The sequence below is a fragment of the Maylandia zebra genome, linkage group LG22, assembly GCF_041146795.1.
Source record: "Maylandia zebra isolate NMK-2024a linkage group LG22, Mzebra_GT3a, whole genome shotgun sequence".
Taxonomy (NCBI): domain Eukaryota; kingdom Metazoa; phylum Chordata; class Actinopteri; order Cichliformes; family Cichlidae; genus Maylandia; species Maylandia zebra.
The window spans coordinates 7,990,502-8,010,191 of record NC_135187.1 but is presented as its reverse complement, the minus strand read 5'-3'; the positions used below and the strand labels follow the sequence as shown (position 1 = coordinate 8,010,191).

Genomic DNA, 19,690 nt, shown 5'->3' with positions numbered 1-19,690 from the left:
AAAAGTGGGGTTAGAGGTAGGAATGGATGACTGAGCCTTTGTCCAGACAGAGACAGGAGAGGCGGAGTCCAACCCCCAAACGGGTTGCCCTGTTTGACCCCGGAAAAAGTTTTGTGAAAGGTTCTTCCTACTGTGTTCTACTCTGAGGTGCTCATTTTCTTCCGATGAGCCGTGTTTTTGTTTTTTTTGAGAGGGGGGGGGGTTGTAATTTTTTTTGTGTAGTTTATTTTGTCCCCTGTTGGGTTTGTTATTCTATGTAATAATAATGGGAATTAAATAAGGTATGTATTTTATAAGTTTCTTTGTTATGATTTTGCTGTGAAAAAAATAATTTAATAATAAAACAACAAAATAAATCAAATCAATTCAGTTTTATTTATAGACCACCAATCAGTTGCCCCAAGGCGCTTCATATTGTACGATATGTGAGTACAAGAAAATAGTTATTATAATATGATGTGTTAAATTTGTTTAGATCACAGGAATAAGGAAGGATTTGTCTGTGTTTCAGTTTGGCTTAGCTGTAGGCCTGAGAGTGTGTAATTGTTTAGAGGGAAATGAATTTATTGACACTGGGGGTCTGCTGTCATAAAAAGAGACAGGAAGCTACAGTTGGGGGTTGCTGATGCTTTTACCTTTAATAAAATCTCATAATTGTTATAAACTGTAGGTTTGTAGGAGACTCTCCACATGCTTATCTGTAAATGTAAGACAACAAGAGGCCAATGGCCCAGTGGATGCAGAGTGGGGGTCTCAGTGTTTGTAATATGTTAACTGTGTTTTGTATGTTGTCTAAAGGAATTTGGTGTGGCTTGGGTGAGGAGATTACTTATGACCGGCAGGAAGTCACGCACACAGAGACACACACACACAGTGCTTTGACTGTTACACTCACACACCTACATGCACAGTCACTCACGTGCACTCACATAGGCACGCACAGGCACTCACCTGCTCGTGCATACACACACAAACACAGAGTTTGCAGCACACCATGGGGGTTTTATGATGGGGTCACTTCTATAAAGCTGACTGTAACAAACAAAGGAGTGGAAGATCTGCAGAGGGACACCAGCCTTACACGTCTCCCCTTCTGGAAGATGCATGCTTAAATTAAGATGAATAAAGGTTTTGTGAAAATGACTACTGAGTCCGGTGCCATCTCTGGATGCCTCGAGGAATAAAAAAGAACCAGGATGAAACTGATTTTGTAACAGATAGATCCTAAAATAATAATACATATAGAGAAAAGGGATTAGGTGTCAAGAACCGAAGTTCAACACACAAGCTGGACCCAGGAGCAGAACACACACACAGCGGTACGAGAGAAAAAATAAACTTTATTATAACTGAGAGTGTCCCGGGAGAGTAGAAGGGAGAAAACGCACGGAACCAGAGAAACCGAGGGACCGGGAGAAGAATCGCGCAGGAAACGCCGAGAGCGAGACCGTGGGAGGCTGAAACAGAAAAAGAAAAAAGGATTATTGGGGTGCGGGTAAACCGGCAGTATACGAGGGGAGGTAGTGTACGCGTCTTACGACGATAGCGGGGCCAAGGGAACCGGAGGGAGGGGTGAGGGTCCGTGGGGAGAAGCTCCAGAAAGGGCGAGGCGGCTGGGGTTGATCGTGATCCAAATTCTGGACAGGCAGGTGGACAGGCTGGTGACTCAAAACACGCCGAGCAGTGATCTGGGTATACAAGGCAGAGTTAGTACTAGTTCACACGGATAGGATTGCCTAAGGACTTTCCCGTAGGTGTGCGTTACCGCTGAAGGACGATTACGGACTGGCGTGGAGCAGCAGGCTGGGCAGGATTAAATGGTCCACCTGGTGATCGCCTGGGATGGGATGCAGGTGTGGAGTCAGCGGCCACGCCCACGGGAGTGGGCATCCCATCAGCACCTCAGACGCCGGGCCGCGGACCATGACATTAGGGTTGTGAGATAGAATGCAAAAACCCTCCCCACCTTGTCTGATGACCTGGTGGTTGGATAGAGGTTCATTGGAGACGCACATGCGTAACTCCACATTACCCTATCTCATCTCACTTGCCCTTCTGTCCCTGGAGGATGACTGTGTAGCCGCCGGGAGACGCCGAGACAGCAAACTCCATCAATCCCCATTGAGTGAAATCCTACATTTACTTTTTTGGATGTGGCGTTTTGAGTGTTCTATGTATTCAATTGTGTGTCCTCATTGTTACCTCAAAAGTGTCTGAGTTCATTTTATACTTTTTAATTTGGTTAGGTTTGTGAAAAAGAACGCAATGGAGGGGGGGGGGGGGTGTAGGGTTAGGGGAAAACGAAATGGGTTAGGGGAAGGGGACTGAGCCTGCCATCTCCGTGAGGCAGGAAATGCACGGGCCATCCCTCCAGAAGGAAACCCACCCTGCTGGTTGTCACGATTACGGGAAAGCCTGCTGACATTGGGTCCTCAGTCTTTGGTTAATCTTTGCGTTTGTGTTGTGTTTTATGTTTTGTATATTGTTGTAGTTTTTGTGATTGGGGTTCGCCTTTATCTAAGTAATTATAACTCTTATATGAGCTTTTATGAGGCGAGAAATAAATATAGAAAATAAAAGGGAAAAAAAGAAAAATTTAAACAAAAGTTTTATTTAATTAATTATTAAGGTCAAGAAAATGGTGTGCCGTACACGCAACGATTCGACCCTTCAAGGTTCTTCTTCAGGCGCTTGGCACACAAAAAAACTGCTGACAAAAATGTGGCTGTAATGCACAGTTCTGTGGCTGGTAAGAGATGTTCACTCTTCAACGCTCCAAATCCGAATGAGCTCCTGGCTGACTCCACCTCCCTTTATACTGACTGTGTGTGTTTTTTATGTTTTGTCAATCCATGTCCAATTCTCCTTTTGTAAAACATGTATTAACCTTCTGCATGTGAATCCTTTTTACCATTACCTTTAAATATGACCTCTAAACATTTTACAATACACTGTTTTTAATATTTAATCTTTTTAACTGTATTTGTTTCTTGTGAAATGATGTCATGAAATAACACTGTTTTTAATGTTTTACGTGATTCCACGTTTTTTTAATCTAAACATCATTTTTATCAAATAAAAATGTTTTAATCAATTTTTATAATGTAAATAATGTCCATGTCCAATTGTAATTAACTGTAAATATTAGGATGAGGGTTTTGTATTATGGCCCCCAGGTTAAGATTAGAATTAGGATGGGGGAGGGGTTAGGGGAAATCAAATTTGGGAGTCAGGGTTAGGGTAGGGGAATTGATTCCTCCTACAAGGATAGAAGGAAGGTGCGCGGGCCGTCCCACGGGAGAACCCCAGATCCCTGTTTGGGTTGTCAACACATCTCACCTCATCCTGGAGGTGAGAACCGACCCCTTCTAACCTCCATCTTTAAGTGAGATTAAAGAATGACATTACCGCAAAACAAAATTAGAAACTACGATTAGCATGTGTGATATTTTGTTTTACGCTCTGTGTCATGTTTCCTGTATGTCGAATGTGTCTGTACCTCTTACTGTTGGCTGTGTGATAAACTGTTATACCTGTTATGGTCAACAAATAAGGGAACCTAATTTTTCTTGTAGCCACACAAACCTACACTTTGGTATTTTGTAACCATGTATTTTATGTATTTGTGTATTTCCTCTAAATGTTCATGTGGTGAAGCTTCGCAACATGAAAAATGCAATTTCCATGAACGGTTTATGTATTATGCTTATGGATACAAGCTTATTTATACACACATGAACACATGCTGAAACTAATCTGTTTTGGCAACGATAAGCAAAGCATTAAAACGATAAGAGGCCGCTGTTAACGTATTTTATCCGATAAATAAACCCTGTACAATGCATTTTACCCCCCCCCCCCCCCCCCCCCCCCCAAACAGCCCTTTTGAATGTCTCCCTAGTATGGCCACAACACCTCACTCTTGGAGCACTTTTTTGCCACATGTATTGCAAACCACGTCTCAGCTGTTTGTGGAGGTAAAATAAGTCTGCACATGACTAAAATTACACTCAGCCATTGTTGTGAGTGCGCACGCCAAGGGGCTGCGAGACATTTATACAGCCGTATTTCGCACATGACTATGAAAGGCAGAAGAGGAAGTAGTTCCTTTGAATGTAGACAATCCGAATGTTATAGTTTCTTTCCACTGTGTTCCTGTTAATGAACTACAAATTTACTCTAAATTACTAAAATATCGATATTCTAATGTGAGAATCGAGTCAGACTCTTAAAGATTAGTAGTTAATTAAAGGTAGTCATTAAAAGTAACAAATGATCTTCATGCCACGGACAAGGGAGACATTAATAAAGCTCTCACAGCCCTACCTTATGCTTATTATCCATACTGGACTTTGGATGCCTTTTTTTTTTATTATTATTTTTTGTCTCTGTCTTGATTATTAAATTTTCCACTTTCTTTAAGTTGTTTAGAATGGACTGAAATTTACAAAGCTTGTCTCAGTAACCACTCAAAGTCCTTTACACTACAAGCCAAATCCAACTTTTTTTCACATATTCATCTAGGTCTCCATTCAGTATCTAATTAGCATCTACAACTAGGACCAATTTAGAAATACCAGTTAATCAAAATTGCAGAACAAGTCCCATATAGCCACAAAGAAAAAACACGAAAGCCACATAGAGACACCAGGAAAGTGAGGTGACGGTGCTCACCACTACACCACAATGACGCTTTGGTTATATCCATGTGAATTTGTTTTATTTCAACATAAACACATTATGTTCTAAAATTAGCAATTAATTATTTATTAATTAATAATTAATGTTTTTTTCTATAAGTAACTGGTGGTTGTTTGATGACCACTCAGCTCTGACTGAAGCGTCCTGTTGATTTACCATCACATTAATGTTCTTACTTTCTGTGGACAACTCGTCATACACAGACTTCAGAATTAGTCCAAGAATGTCACGGTACTGGGCCATGAGGCCCAGGGTTTAAGTTCTAATGCACATTTTTGTATCCACATGTGTAGTTTAACGCATCTAGTTGTTTTCTAGTTTGCAGTTTAGTCCTTGGTTTCTTAGTCCCTTTTGTCATCTCTCCTTGGTCCGTGTGTCTACCTGTCATGTTTCATGTCTCTGGTTAGGTTAAGTTCATGTTCTATCTCCATGTCTCTGTGTTTCCTGTTTTATTTTGAAAGAGTATGGTGTTCTTTTTTCATTGTAGTTAGTGTTACTCTCCCCTGTATTGTCATTATGTTTCCTTCTAGTCAGCTGTGTTCTCATGTGTCTCCACTTCCCCTGATCACCTCATGTGTGTATTTAAGTCCTCAGTCTTCCTTTGTTTCCTCGCCACGTCGTCTGTTCAACTCCCCCCATGTTACGGCAGGTTACAGGACTCTGTGCTGGTCATGTCCATGTTGCTTCCGTGTATACGTTTCATAGTTCTTTGTTGTTCCAGCACAGAGTCCTGGGCCCTATTTCAGGAAGCCGGTTTAGTGCAAACTCTGAGTAAGTATACCCTGAGTTAACGAAAACTCTGGGTTTTCGGTTTCACAAAGCGAGTTTAGATTAATTCTGAGTGAGTCACTATGACGACACACTCCCTGAAGCTAACCTGCCCCCTAGCAGGTTTACTACAACTAACCCTGACTGTCTCCGCCTCTTTGTCGGAAACCTGACAGTAGGAAGTGTCGAACATGGCGTGCCCCTTCCTTGAAGAGCCAGTAGATCTTGAAGCCCAAATTCTCCGCAGAGCTCTCCACCGGGAGAGAGTGATTAGAGCGCGTTTGGACATTTTATCATTTCCTGATGATTTTCTGTGCGAACGTTACCGTTTCTCAGCACAATCTATAATTTATTTGGATAACATCCTCAGGCCATATATTGCGCATGTGACACATCGCGGACATGCTCTCAGTCCATTACATATTCTTTGTACTGCACTCCGTTTTTTTGCAAACGGGAGCTTTCTGTACAATATTGGTGACGCTGAGCACGTTTCCAAGGCTACCGTCTGTCGGGCAGTCAGGAATGTTACAGTTGCACTGAAACGTCTCCTGTACTCGTCTGTGGTGTTCCCCGGTCAGTTGATCAATACAAGATGGAAGCGCAGTTAGAGACACCATATGTCACAATCATTTCCTTTGACCCATCACCTCAACATGTTGAAAGACGAAAAAACAGATTTTTTGTTCAACTGGCTTTATTGGTCGCCTGTGTTTCCTGTACACAAAGTATTAATAAGTATATTATTATGTTGTTCAAACACTGAAATAATTCGTCCATCTCTGACCACTTCACCCACCCTTAACCAGTGTATATACTATACCCAGTGTATATACTATATATATATATATATATATATATATACTATATATATATATATATATATATATATATATATATATATATATATATATATATAATGTTCCTCCTCTACACCCCCCCCCCCCCCCCCCCCCCCCCAATTTTTGCACATGTCGAGGAGCGTGTCAGGCTACATTTCACTGTGTGTTATACTTGTATAACTATGCATGTGACAAATAAAGAACCTTGAACCTTGAACCTTGAACTGATGTTCCAGCAGTAAAATCTCAATCTTGGTCTTTTGGATCTGCTGCTTGAAGTGTTCCAAATCCAAGTCGCATTTTTTTATTTTCTTGATCAAATGGGTCTTGTACAGCTGCTTTACAGGGAGCTATTGAAACACAGAAAATAGCATTGACATTCATAGTACACGTCTACTTAGGTTGGTTGTAAATCAGTGCTGAACATGATCAAATTAAAAAAAATCATTAAAACATAACGACAATGAGCAGAGTTACACTAATAGAGTGTAACTTTGTGGGAGTCTTTATTTGTGTGGAGTTCATTCGTTCAGTTGGAGGAGTGGAACAAGAAAAACTGGAAAATTTACATACTGACAGGAGGGAGGAGTTCTTGTGGTTAGAGTTTCAATGAAATCATTTGACTGTAGAGCATTAGTCCCTCCTCTGATGTAGTATAAGAGATCTTAACTTTCAATGCTCCTTGTTTTTTTCCACCTTTTCAGAATCAGAGAAGTTCCTGAAAGAATCACGGGAGGTAAGATAACATCAAATGACTGGAACACGCAAGCTAGACTTAGCTATAAATGAATGACTTGATGAACCTGATTGCTACTTACTGGGGATGGCTATAACTCAGGGGATAGCAGGTTATTTACTAATTGGGTGGTTAGTGGTTCATTCCCTGGCTGGCCCAAGTTATTCTCCACGCTGCATTTCACCAGGGTGTAAATGTTAGACAGAATTCACTGAAGCATAGGAAAAAGTGCTCGTATCAATGGTTGAATGAGGTGTATTGTGTAAAGTGCTTGGACTACTCTAGTAGCAAAGGGTTATTTAAGAACAAGTCTAAATAAATCACCAAATTAAATATTTCACTAATTACTTTTTATTAACTTCCTTACTTCCTTCCTTCCTAAGTCCTTACTTTGGTTCTTTGTCACACCACTGCAGTATGAATGCTGACATTTAAAAGAAACTAACAAAGTCAAAATGGTTAAAGTTAAAAGCAAGTGAAAAACCAGCCATGTTCTGCTTGAAAATAACTGCAGAAAATGTGAGGCCACCTCATTACTTGAGGCCACCTTTGAAAAATGATGACAAAGTCTGGAATATAGGGAATTAAAAAGATAGAAATGATTGAGAGGTGGCTCTAGATTTTTGCACAGTGTTGCAATTTTGAATAACTGTACATCAGTGAATACCCTTACAATCACAAACTGCAAGTGTGTGTTTATGTTACTATTTTTAAAATGCAAGTTTGTCATATTTGTCACTTATCATATCTGTTACTTATGGTTAAATGCTTTTCTTACATTTCAGTTCCACAGACCAAAGTTTGCTGACACTTAAGAAGATACAAGACATCTGTTTCCACTACACAATGAGAATTTATTTGGTGCAAGCCTGGCGATACCTAATTAAGGGTAAAACAAAGTTAAACATAGTACTGGTCAAATATAAGATGTGATAACATTTTATAATACAGTTGGCAACACATCATAGCTTTACATCATCTGTCATGTGTTTCTGTTCAATTTAGGGTGCAATTATAAGTAATTCCAAATAAATATTTAATTGATTTGTACCTTTGATTTATTCTAAATTACAGAAAAAAAGTTATATTATGAAAAAGTGTGCTCCCTTCAAAAGCATACACAAACCGAGTTTTGCCTTCTCTTGTTTTACTTAAACAGAATTATTTGGATTATTATTAATATTATTATTTGGAGGTAAAGTTAAGGTACTTTAACTGCTAAGAAATAGGGCAGTGAAGGTGATAACTGTCACGGTCCAGTGTCGGTAACAGAGTTGTTTTTTTTTAGTTTGGTTTTTGTGTTCCCTCTGTTTACTGTCTGTACCATGTCTCCATACATTTCCGGTTTTATTGTGAAGGTCCATGTCTCATGTGAGTGTATTCTGTTTCACTTCCTTGTCTCGTCTTCCCCAATCAGTCCCAGCTGTGTTGCCACCTGTTCCTCGTTCCCTCTTGTGACTGCCTGCGTATTTATAGTGTGTATGCCGGCTTGTACACATACACGAGAGACACGAGAGTTCTTCTTTACTGATGTTTACTGTGCTTCTCTTAACGTACAGGTACACCGTAGAACTGGTGAATACAAATGTACAAGAAAATTATATTTCAGCATTAAAACATATTACAATATAAAATTCACAAAATATAAACAAACATACCACTTTGGCCTGCAAGTAGACAAACCGGTGTAACTGGAACTTAGGGCTTATTTCTTCTTTCTTAGCTTGACTTTTACACGGCTAGACCGTCACCATGCGCAGCTTCTCTGACTTTACTTCCCAAAACAGGAAGTGACCTCTGCCCTTACCTTATATTTACAAAATTAACCGGCTATTTTCCATGTATCAAATTAACTGTACACCAATCCGGTAGGCAAAAAAGGAAAATGTTAACATGCTCAACACAAAAATAAAACATACAAAATAAAATGAGTTAGTTACATTATCATTACAAGAGCTCCGCCTAGTGGTCAAATACTAACATTTCACCAACTGTTACACTCCCACCATCACACTATCGCAACAGCATGTGTGATCCTAAAGGAATTTGACCCAACAATGAACTTAGCGAAGGTTAACCAATAAACATTATGTTGAGTCTTTACTCTGCTTCAAGTAAAAGTATAGTCTTATGTATGGGTCTCTCTAAAATTGTCTTAGTTGTGTGCTTCCCCTTATTGTCTCTAGTAGAGTCACCGATGAGAAGCTTAACTTTTCTGACTCTGCCGTCAGCTCCTGGAGTGACTTCCACAACTTTGGCGAGTTTCCATTGATTTCTTGGAAGACAGTCTTCTTGTGGTAGTTCCTTTTGCCATAAAAAACTTGGTCCTGTGAACCAGTTGGACTGTACTAGTTCTTTTGTCATGACTCCACGTGATGCGTGATCTGCAGGATTTTGTTCAGAGGCAACATATCGCCATTGACTTGGTTCTGTACTTGATCTGATTCTCTGTATTCTGTTAGCAACGAATACATGAAAGCGCCTTGCGTCGTTGTTAATATAACCAAGGACAACTTTGAAATCAGTCCAGTAGTACACCTGAATATTTTGGATCTCCAATTCTCTCTTTAGAAAGTCAGCTGCTCTCGTAGCTACTACAGCCGCAGAAAGCTCCAATCTTGGGATGGTTGTCACTTTAGTAGGAGCGACTCTTGCTTTACCCATCACAAGAGTGCACTGTACTTCTCCAAACTTGGTCACTGTTCTCAAGTATGAGCACACACCATAACCGGTTACACTGGCATCAGAAAAGCTGTGTAACTCATACTGCTTCACTTGGTCAGATGTTGATGGGACATAACAACGTGATATCTTTATGGAGGACAGGTTCTGGAGGTCTCTGAGCCAAGCTTCCCATTGAGGCTTGAGATCTTCTGGAAGCGGCTCGTCCCAGTCCAGCTTTTCCTGACACATTCTTTGGAGGAGTTTCTTACCAACTAAAATGAACGGAGCGACGAATCCAAGTGGGTCGAATATTGAGGCCACTGTCGAGAGCACTCCTCTTCTAGTGAAGGGGTTATTCTTTACAATCACCCTGAATTGAAAGGTGTCTGAGCTTACACACCATTGGACCCCTAAGGCTCTTTCTATCTTTGGCTCTCCTAGTGCCAGATCCAGATCAGTTGCTCCTGCTACACATTCTTCCTTTGGGATAGCAGCAATCACTTCTTTGCTGTTGCTAATGAACTTGTGCAGGTGCAGCTTACCCGTGGCACACAGTTCTCTAGCTTCCTTTACAAGTTGAATAGCTTCTTGCACTGAATCCACACTGAATCCAGACGCCATGGTGAGGAATGTACCATGCTGGTTGATTATTTAGCTCAGCCTCTGGCACTTTCTCTGCGTCACCTCTCTTTATGATGTCTTGCATGAAAGTCACGTAGTCCTTGTAGTAGCGCTCGTCTTTTCTGAGACGCCTTTCTAAACACTTCAGTCTGTGTTCTGCACAAAGTTTGTTGTTTGGCAAGTCAGGTCTTTCTTGTCTGAAGGGTAGTGGCATTTCAAAGTGGCCATCTTGCCTTTGTTTTATGCCTTCTTTTACTTTGGCTAGAAACAGTAGATCTTCTTGTGACATTGACTCTTCTTCAACACTTTTTTCAACAAAGTCCATCTCTAGCACATTAAGTATCTCGGCTGGAGTAAGTATTTCTTTGACTTTGTTTCTGCTTACAAAGTGAACTTCCGTTTTGAGCTTGTGAGCTGGTCCTACAGCTGGCAAGACTTGTCTAACAATAACACGATGGCTTACTCCTATTTCATCTTCACAATCACCTTCAGAGTCACTGTAGCCAATGATGCTCCAGCCAAGCAGAGATTTCTGTGCAAATGGCTGGTCTCGATCACCACTGACCACCGCTAGAGGGAGCAATGCTTGAGGACAGTTATATCCGATCAGTAGTCCAACTTCACAATCAAGCTTGGGAGCCATCTCCTTTGATAAATGTTTCAAATGTGACCAGTTCTCTGCTGTTTTGTTTGTGGGAATATGTGATCTGTTAGCAGGAATGTAGTCTCTGGTATAGCTTGTTGGTAGTTTGATTCTCGTTTCAGAGTAAATGCCTCTTACTTGTAAGTCCTTTAACTTGCTGCTTGAAACAACTTTTGTTTTGGACGTTATAGTGGAAATCTTGAGTTTAACTGGCTCTAACATGGCGTTGAGCGACTGAGCTGTGTCTTTCAAGATGAAAGTGGTGTCACTTTGAGTATCGAGCAAAGCATACACCAACTTTTCATTCTCTGGTTCATCCACAGTGGATACATAAACTGGGACAACTGAGGAAGTACAACCTTTTGTCATGGTCCTGGGTCGGTGACCCAGCGCTTTTAGTTTGTTATCATTTTCATGATGATGATTGTTTTAGTTCTGTGTTATATTCGGTCTGCCTCTGAGTCTGCGTCTGGATCTGTCTGTCTATGGTGTCACCCCATCTGTTTGTGAAGCTGTCTGTTTAGATCTGTGTCTTGTTTGGTTCCCCGTGTCTGAGTTTCCTGTTTTATTGTGAAGGTCTCTGTCTGATGTGAGTGTGTTCAGTTTACATTTCCCCTGTCCCGTCAGTTCTGATTTCTCCCAGCTGTGTTGCCCTCCTGTCCCTCATCCCCTGATTACTGGTGTGTATTTAAGCCCTGTGTGTTCTCCTGCCTGTTGTCGGCTCGTCTGCATTCATCCGTCTACCTCTGCGTTCTATGGTGTTCCTGTCTCTGCGTCTCTCTGCCCCACACCCCTTTTGTATGGTCTCAGGTTTGTCACTTAGTTTCTCCCAGTTTAGGTTTCCGTTTGTAAAGTACTCATACCTCGTTGCCTGTTTTTGTCACCACCACCTTTGTAAATAAAACATCACTCGTATCATCAGTTTGCTGCATCTTGGGTCCTCCTTTTCCTCCACACCACACGGCTCCCTCCGCCAGCCGTGACAGTACGAGCCGACCAACATGGACCCAGCAGCATCCGCACCTTCCCAGGAGTTTCGGGAGGAATTAATTGACACTGTTTCAAGGTTGGTCAACTTGTGGCTCGAGCACGAGGGGGAAGGGTTTCACCGCGCGGTAGAAGCCAGGATACAGCAGCTAATCTCTGCCCACTCCTGGCTGCTGGACTCGCTTCACCCGCTAGCACAAGACTTCCTCCTTCATGAGCTGCACCTTCGCCCTCCAGCCGCTACCGCTTCCCAACCCAGCCCGGCGGTGAAGGTTTTGCCCGGCCCGCCAGAGGTTTTGCCCGGCCCGCCGGAGGTTTTGCCCGACCCGCCGGAGGTTTTGCCCGGCCCGCCGGAGGTTTTGCCCGGGAGGAAGCGACGATCGCGCCGTCGGCGCGTCACCCCACAGCCGGAGATTAGGACTTCGGAACTGCCGGCTGTGGTGAGTGAGAAGGACCCTTTTTCTGTTTTGGACTGTGTGACTGTTTGTTCCGGGGCTGTGTTTTTTGAGTCAGCTGCCCCGCCGGTAGCTCAGTTAGCTGCCCAGCAGCCACTAGCTCAGTTAGCCGCTCAGTCGCCACCTCCATCACATTCAGCCTCACTACCCATAGCCCAGTTACAGTCACAGTCAGATTCATTAGACACTATGTTACAGTCCATAGCCCAGTCAATAGCTCAGTTGGTAGAGTCCATCCAACCCAAAAAGCACTGTTGTTCACCTGTTCATGTCCAGCAGAGAGACACGCCACATAACGCAGTAATCAGTCCCCAACAGCTGGCCAGTACAGAGACTGTGATGCACTCCAGGGCCTCCCCAGAGGCTGGGTTCCAGCCCCCAGCCGACTCTGGACCCCTGGAGGTCAAGAAGCCAGCTGAGGACTGCATCCGGCTGTCGCTGCCTGAGCTGAGTCACTGCTCTGTGCAGCCGCAGTCCGCTTTGTGTTCGCCAGAGGCCCGTGCACCTGCTGGTTCTGACCTGTTCCTGCCAGAGGCCCGTGTGCCTGCTGGTTCTGTTGCGTTCCTGCCAGAGGCCCGTGTGCCTGCTGGTTCTGTCCCGTGTGTTCCAGGGGCCCCTGTGCCCACTGGTCCTGAGACTGTTCTCGCTGGAGGGCCCGAAGAGCCCGTCCAGCCTCCCGCCTCGTCAGCTGGAGGGCCCGAAGAGCCCGTCCAGCCTCCCGCCTCGTCAGCTGGAGGGCCCGAGGAGCCCGTCCAGCCTCCTTCCGCTTCCTCGTCAGCTGGGGGGCCCGAGGAGCCCGTCCAGCCTCAAGTGTCTTCTGCTGGGGGTTCTGGAGAACCCAGCCAGCCTCAAGTGTCTTCTGCTGGGGGTTTAGGAGAACCCAGCCAGCCTCAAGTGCCGTCTGCTGGAGGGCCCGAGGAGCCCACCCAGCACCACGCCTCGTTAGCTGACGGTCCTGGAGGACCCAGCCAGCACATCCTCACACCTGCTGACGGTCCTGGAGGACCCAGCCAGCACATCTCCACATCACCTCCTGCAGCATCGCTGCCGTCAGGTTTTGCAGCCGTCCCGCTGCCGTCATCCACGCCTGGTCCGGCCTCTGTGTCTTCATCCTCGCCTGGTCCAGCCTCCACCTCAGTCTCGTCTGGTCCGGCCTCCGCTTCAACCTCAGTCTCGTCTGGTCCGGCCTCCGCTTCAACCTCAGTCTCGTCTGGTCCGGCCTCCGCTTCAACCTCAGTCTCGTCTGGTCCAGCATCAGCATCGCCTGGTCCAGCATCAGCATCGCCTGGTCCAGCATCACCTGGTCCAGCTACTGCTTCACCTACGCCGTCGCCTGGACCAGCCTCCGCATCGGCTTCAGCCTCGCCTGGACCAGCCTCCGCATCGGCTTCAGCCTCGTCTGGTCCAACCTCCGCTTCGCCTGGGGCTGCAGGGGCCACGCAGCCTTCGGGTCCCCTACTACCACCTTCACATCGTCGGTCGTCTGCCAGGCCGCTTGTTGGGCATCATCACCACCGTGGCCGCCCTCCGGACTTCTGTTGCCACCCCCGCCTGCTGCGTGGACGACCTCCTACACGCCGCCGTTGCCGTCCGCACAGTCGGCCCCCTGAACTGTTTCCCCGTCGCCGCCGTTGCTGTCCGCACGGTCGGCCGCCTGAACTGTTTCCCCGTCGCCGCCGTTGCTGTCCGCACGGTCGGCCGCCTGAACGGTTTCCCCGTCGCCGCCACTGCCTTCCGCATGGTCGGCCCCCGGAGATGAACTATTCTAGGCTCCTGAGTTGTCAGCCTCCGGGCCGGCCTCCTGAACTATATTTTGGGACCCTGTTCGGGGACTCCAGTGTGTGTTGTGTTTTGGTCAATTCTTTTGGGTCACTGGAGTTTTTTTGTTTGGTGTTGGTCCCTCCGTCCTGGTCCCCCGCCGCCCGCCCTGGGTTGGTCGTCTGTTTTTGTTTTGGGCTGTCTGGGGCCAGCCCTTGCGGGGGGGGTACTGTCATGGTCCTGGGTCGGTGACCCAGCGCTTTTAGTTTGTTATCATTTTCATGATGATGATTGTTTTAGTTCTGTGTTATATTCGGTCTGCCTCTGAGTCTGCGTCTGGATCTGTCTGTCTATGGTGTCACCCCATCTGTTTGTGAAGCTGTCTGTTTAGATCTGTGTCTTGTTTGGTTCCCCGTGTCTGAGTTTCCTGTTTTATTGTGAAGGTCTCTGTCTGATGTGAGTGTGTTCAGTTTACATTTCCCCTGTCCCGTCAGTTCTGATTTCTCCCAGCTGTGTTGCCCTCCTGTCCCTCATCCCCTGATTACTGGTGTGTATTTAAGCCCTGTGTGTTCTCCTGCCTGTTGTCGGCTCGTCTGCATTCATCCGTCTACCTCTGCGTTCTATGGTGTTCCTGTCTCTGCGTCTCTCTGCCCCACACCCCTTTTGTATGGTCTCAGGTTTGTCACTTAGTTTCTCCCAGTTTAGGTTTCCGTTTGTAAAGTACTCATACCTCGTTGCCTGTTTTTGTCACCACCACCTTTGTAAATAAAACATCACTCGTATCATCAGTTTGCTGCATCTTGGGTCCTCCTTTTCCTCCACACCACACGGCTCCCTCCGCCAGCCGTGACACCTTTTGACTTTTGTTGCACAACTCTGTTGGATGTAACTTGGTTAGATACTTGCTCTTGTACTTCAGAAACCTCTGTTTCCTGGTTAGCCTTAAATTGTTGTTGGCTATTCTTTCTTTGTTCCTTGTCTCTTTTCTCTCTGTCTTGATGTAGACAAGTTGGGTGAGGCTTTTGGCATTTGTCACACACACTTCTGGAAGTGCAGTTCTTAGAGTTATGACCAGTCTTGAGGCAACCAAAGCACAGTTTTTCAGACTGCACAAACTTTACTCTCTCTTCAACTGACTTGTCCATTATCTTGCGACATTTCTGAAGCGTGTGACCAGGTTTCTTACAAAAGAGACATGTGACATTTGTCCTTTCACTAGAGCTTGTACTAAGTGACTTAGCATTCAGCATGTAGTTTCTTTTGGGCTTGTCTTTGAATGCATGCTTGTCTTGTTCAGTCGGCTTTATTGCAGGCAGAGAAGTGATAGGATTACATGCAATTCTTGCTTCTTTATTCAGGAATTTGACAAAATGACTAAAATCTGGGAACATTCTGTGTTCATCTTGAAACTCTGTCACCGTTCTGTTCCACCGTGCACTTAGCCAATCAGGCAGCTTTGCAGCTATCCTCTGATTTTCCACGCAGTCATGCAAAACTTGTAAACCTTGAACATAAGGTATGGCTGACTCAACACTGCTTAGAAAATCTGCAAACTCACGTAGATCTTTAGTGTCTTTGTTGTTAATTTTTGGCCATGACTGAATCTTGTCACGATATGATTTGCCTATCACAAAGGGATCTCCAAACCTGTCGTTGAGTATCTCCCAGGCAGCATGATAAGCGGTGTCTGTTCCAACCAGAAAATGTCCTTCAATAGCCTTCTTCGCTGAACCTCCAACATACTTTCTCAGGAAGAATAGCTTTTCTTGAATTGGCAGATTCTTGCGGTCAACTAATGTTTGAAAAGACAACTTCCAGTCATTATACTGCAGTGGATCACCTGTGAAGACTGGAGGCTCTGGGATTGGGATTCTGTTTGCAGTGATAGCTTCAGCGAGCATCCTTACAAGATCAGTGGAGGGCGTTTCATTTGCACTACGAATTGCTGTTTGAGGGACAGAGGCTCGGAGAGGTGCAGTTTGTTGCGGAGCTCTAACTTGAGATGGGATGAATGGTTTCGAGTTCACATTTGGAAAGCTTGGTTGCGGGACGGAACTATCTTGTCTTACTTGGGAATGAACAGGAGATTTGTCTTCATCCTCACTATTCACACTTTCAGCATACACTTTCAATCTTGCTTGTGCTGCATTACGCTTTTGCAATTCTCTCAAAAGTTCCACTTCCTTTCTCTTTTCATCTAACCTTTAGTCTTTATTGAGGTGCTCTCAGTTAGAAATTGAGCTCTTTTCCTTGCATCCTCAACTTCAAGTTCTCTGATTTCTTCCTCACACTGATGCTGTGTTTTCATTATTTTAATGACTTCTTCTGTAGCTGCTACATCAGCTGCAGCTTCTTGTCTTTGTTGTAGTGTGACCAGAGATGATTGCTTTGACATTCCAGAGATAGACCTTGACTTATATGTGATCCTTGAAGAAGCGCTGGATGAACTGCTGTCATACACGGACTCTGAATCAGGCCAGGGTATACTATTTGGATCACCATCTTCTTCTAAAAGGCACCGAGCCTTTGCTCTGGCAGTTTCACTGATAGCCATGCACACATCACATCTTCTGCGCATTTCAATATCAGGACTTTGTATTTTTCTGATCTCATCATGAATGTTACAGATGTCAGTCATACTAGTGTCTATAACACTTACAGCTTCAGGTATTAACTCAATGTCTTTACTCTTCACCATTCTTTTAAATAAGTTTATGTGGTATTTCCACTTCTTGTAAACTCGCTCAAAATTGTTTGTCAAGTCATTTAACTTGGCTTCTTGTAAGGATTGTCCCTTTTCAGTGAGAGTGCGTGTGCGCTGGCTTCTGCGTAAGCTTTCTGACTGTGTGCCTTCAGTAAATACTGAGCACTGTGGAGTTTCTTCTCCATTTGTCTGCTCTTTACTTTCATCATTTTGAAAATTATCATCAGCACTTTCTTCTTCAGTGGGCTGTATTGCATCTTCATTTTCATCTGCCATGTTGTCTTCATAGTATTTTCACTTGACTTTAACATTTACTTGATAAATCTTGATTTTAGCTGCTCCTTAGTATGAAAGGTCACTTTGAATTTCAAATGGAGCTGAGGCTTGATAACAATTTACAAGTGCTTTGTTACTTCCAAGACACGGACTTTTGTGCTTGCTTGACTATCTTTCACTTGTTAGCTTGCTTCTTTACGTATTCAATGCATTTGCTGGAGCATGTGATACTTCTCTTGCTAGTAGCTTCTCTTGCTAGTAGCGTCTCTTGCTAGTAGCGTCGGTCCAACCATCTCGTTGCCTTCTCCGGAGCAGTGGAGTGTTCTACTATGCCGGCTTGTACACATACACGAGAGACACGAGAGTTCTTCTTTACTGATGTTTACTGTGCTTCTCTTAACGTACAGGTACACCGTAGAACTGGTGAATACAAATGTACAAGAAAATTATATTTCAGCATTAAAACATATTACAATATAAAATTCACAAAATATAAACAAACATACCACTTTGGCCTGCAAGTAGACAAACCGGTGTAACTGGAACTTAGGGCTTATTTCTTCTTTCTTAGCTTGACTTTTACACGGCTAGACCGTCACCATGCGCAGCTTCTCTGACTTTACTTCCCAAAACAGGAAGTGACCTCTGCCCTTACCTTATATTTACAAAATTAACCGGCTATTTTCCATGTATCAAATTAACTGTACACCAATCCGGTAGGCAAAAAAGGAAAATGTTAACATGCTCAACACAAAAATAAAACATACAAAATAAAATGAGTTAGTTACATTATCATTACAAGAGCTCCGCCTAGTGGTCAAATACTAACATTTCACCAACTGTTACAGTGTGTATCATTTGCTCATCGCTGGTTTGTCTGCATTTCCCTGCGTCCTCCTGTGTGGGTTCCCCGAGTCTCCCTGCAGCTCCCTTTCAAGTCTGTTGTATTTAGTTGTCTCCAGTTTAGGGATCCTCAGGTTCTGTTTCATGCCCACTGCGTGTCTGTTTATTTCACCTCCCCAATAAAACTCCCTTGCATCTGAAAGCTTCATTAAATTCCACACTGCTTGCCCCACGAGCCGTGACAATAACTAGTGATGGGCAGATGAAGCTTCATGAAGCACTGAAGCTTTTCATCCAATTGGTTCACCCCAGCGCAAAGCTTCTTGAAGCTTCATTTGCTCTAGTAGGACACCTACTGGACGCAAAAATATTAGTTGGCAAGAATTTGAAGTGTGGCCTTTTGCACACAGCCTGTAAATGTCAACAACAAAAGGAGTGTGTAAAACATGTATATTGTAGTGATGGCAGTATACTGTGTATATTTATACTGGCAGTATGGAAAATGATTATTTGGAAATGCTTAAAATGGAAATGATCATTTACTGTGAGGTGAGGTGTGGTTGGGGTGTGGACAGTAGTTGTGCTTTTGTAACGTTGAGGTATGGACAGCTACACACTGAGGCGTCAGTCCTGCCTGTTCACATTTTATTCTGTAAAAACTAAATTTTCACTGCTTTTATGACCTTTTTAGTGGGGAGAACATAGCTAGGATTTAATGATTTAACAAATCTTTTGAATCCTTTGTCCTCCACAATGCTAAATGGCTGGGAGTCCTCAATCACCATGCTGACCAGGTCTTCATCTATTTGAGATTGTTCTCCTGAGGAAAGACAATAAAGACAAAGCACAAATATAAATATCACACACGTAACTTATAACAGTTGTATAATATTGTTATATCATTTAGCAGCATTACTGCATGCTATATTATCATTGCACATTGATGGCTCACCTGGTCTTGCTCCACAATCGGTGTTCCCCTTATTCTCATGCAAAGCTCTGTAGTGCCTAAGCATGGATGAGGTGTTGTTGTTATATCCCAGCTCCCTGGCACATAGCAAACACTTCACCTTGTACAAAAGTCAAGACAGCTTAACATGAATTGTATTGCACCATCAGTATTATGAAAATACATCTTCTGTAGAAATCTCTGTCTCAAAACTCTCGCTAACCGCAACTCTCCATCAAACACCCACATTTTTGAATGAAGTCTGAACATTGTTTATACCGTATCTCTGTCATATCTCACGGCAAAGTTCGAACCACTTCATGAACCAGTCACGTGGTACAGCCGGGCAGCGAGGCTTCGGACGTCATCATTTTCAGCTCCTCCCATAAATGAAGCAAGCCTCGATACGCGCATCGCGGAAACGCCCCCTCAATTACTCGACACAAGCTTCGAAGCCTCGATACAGAACGTCACATCACTAACAATAACTTTCTTATTTTTTGCAGACTGGAGACAGCTGGGATCAACTGGCCATTCCAGAAGAATGATTACCAGGCTGCTGAACACTGCCTACCGAAGCCCTATGCAGCGTCTAAGAACTCGTCCACAAACTCTATCCGGTCCAGTAACTTTGTTGGGTTTGATGTGGCTCAGGGGTCGCTTCATTTTGTGGGTCCCTGTCACCAATGCAGATGATGGTACTGCCAATGGAGAGAAACCTTCTCTTTTAGGCTGGTTCACAT

The 19,690-nt window shown here is 44.0% G+C and overlaps 2 long non-coding RNA genes across 2 annotated transcripts; both read right to left on the bottom strand.

The window, feature by feature from the left end:
• Nucleotides 1-8,564: 8,564 nt before the first annotated feature.
• Nucleotides 8,565-9,187, bottom strand: LOC143414680 (uncharacterized). Its single transcript, XR_013095362.1, has 2 exons — nucleotides 8,706-9,187; nucleotides 8,565-8,619 (listed from the first exon to the last, which is right to left on the bottom strand). It is a non-coding gene; the product is annotated as an uncharacterized LOC143414680 (long non-coding RNA).
• Nucleotides 9,188-17,520: 8,333 nt separating this feature from the next.
• Nucleotides 17,521-17,994, bottom strand: LOC143414627 (uncharacterized). The gene is made up of 2 exons (XR_013095279.1): nucleotides 17,662-17,994; nucleotides 17,521-17,575 (listed from the first exon to the last, which is right to left on the bottom strand). It is a non-coding gene; the product is annotated as an uncharacterized LOC143414627 (long non-coding RNA).
• Nucleotides 17,995-19,690: the final 1,696 nt, after the last annotated feature.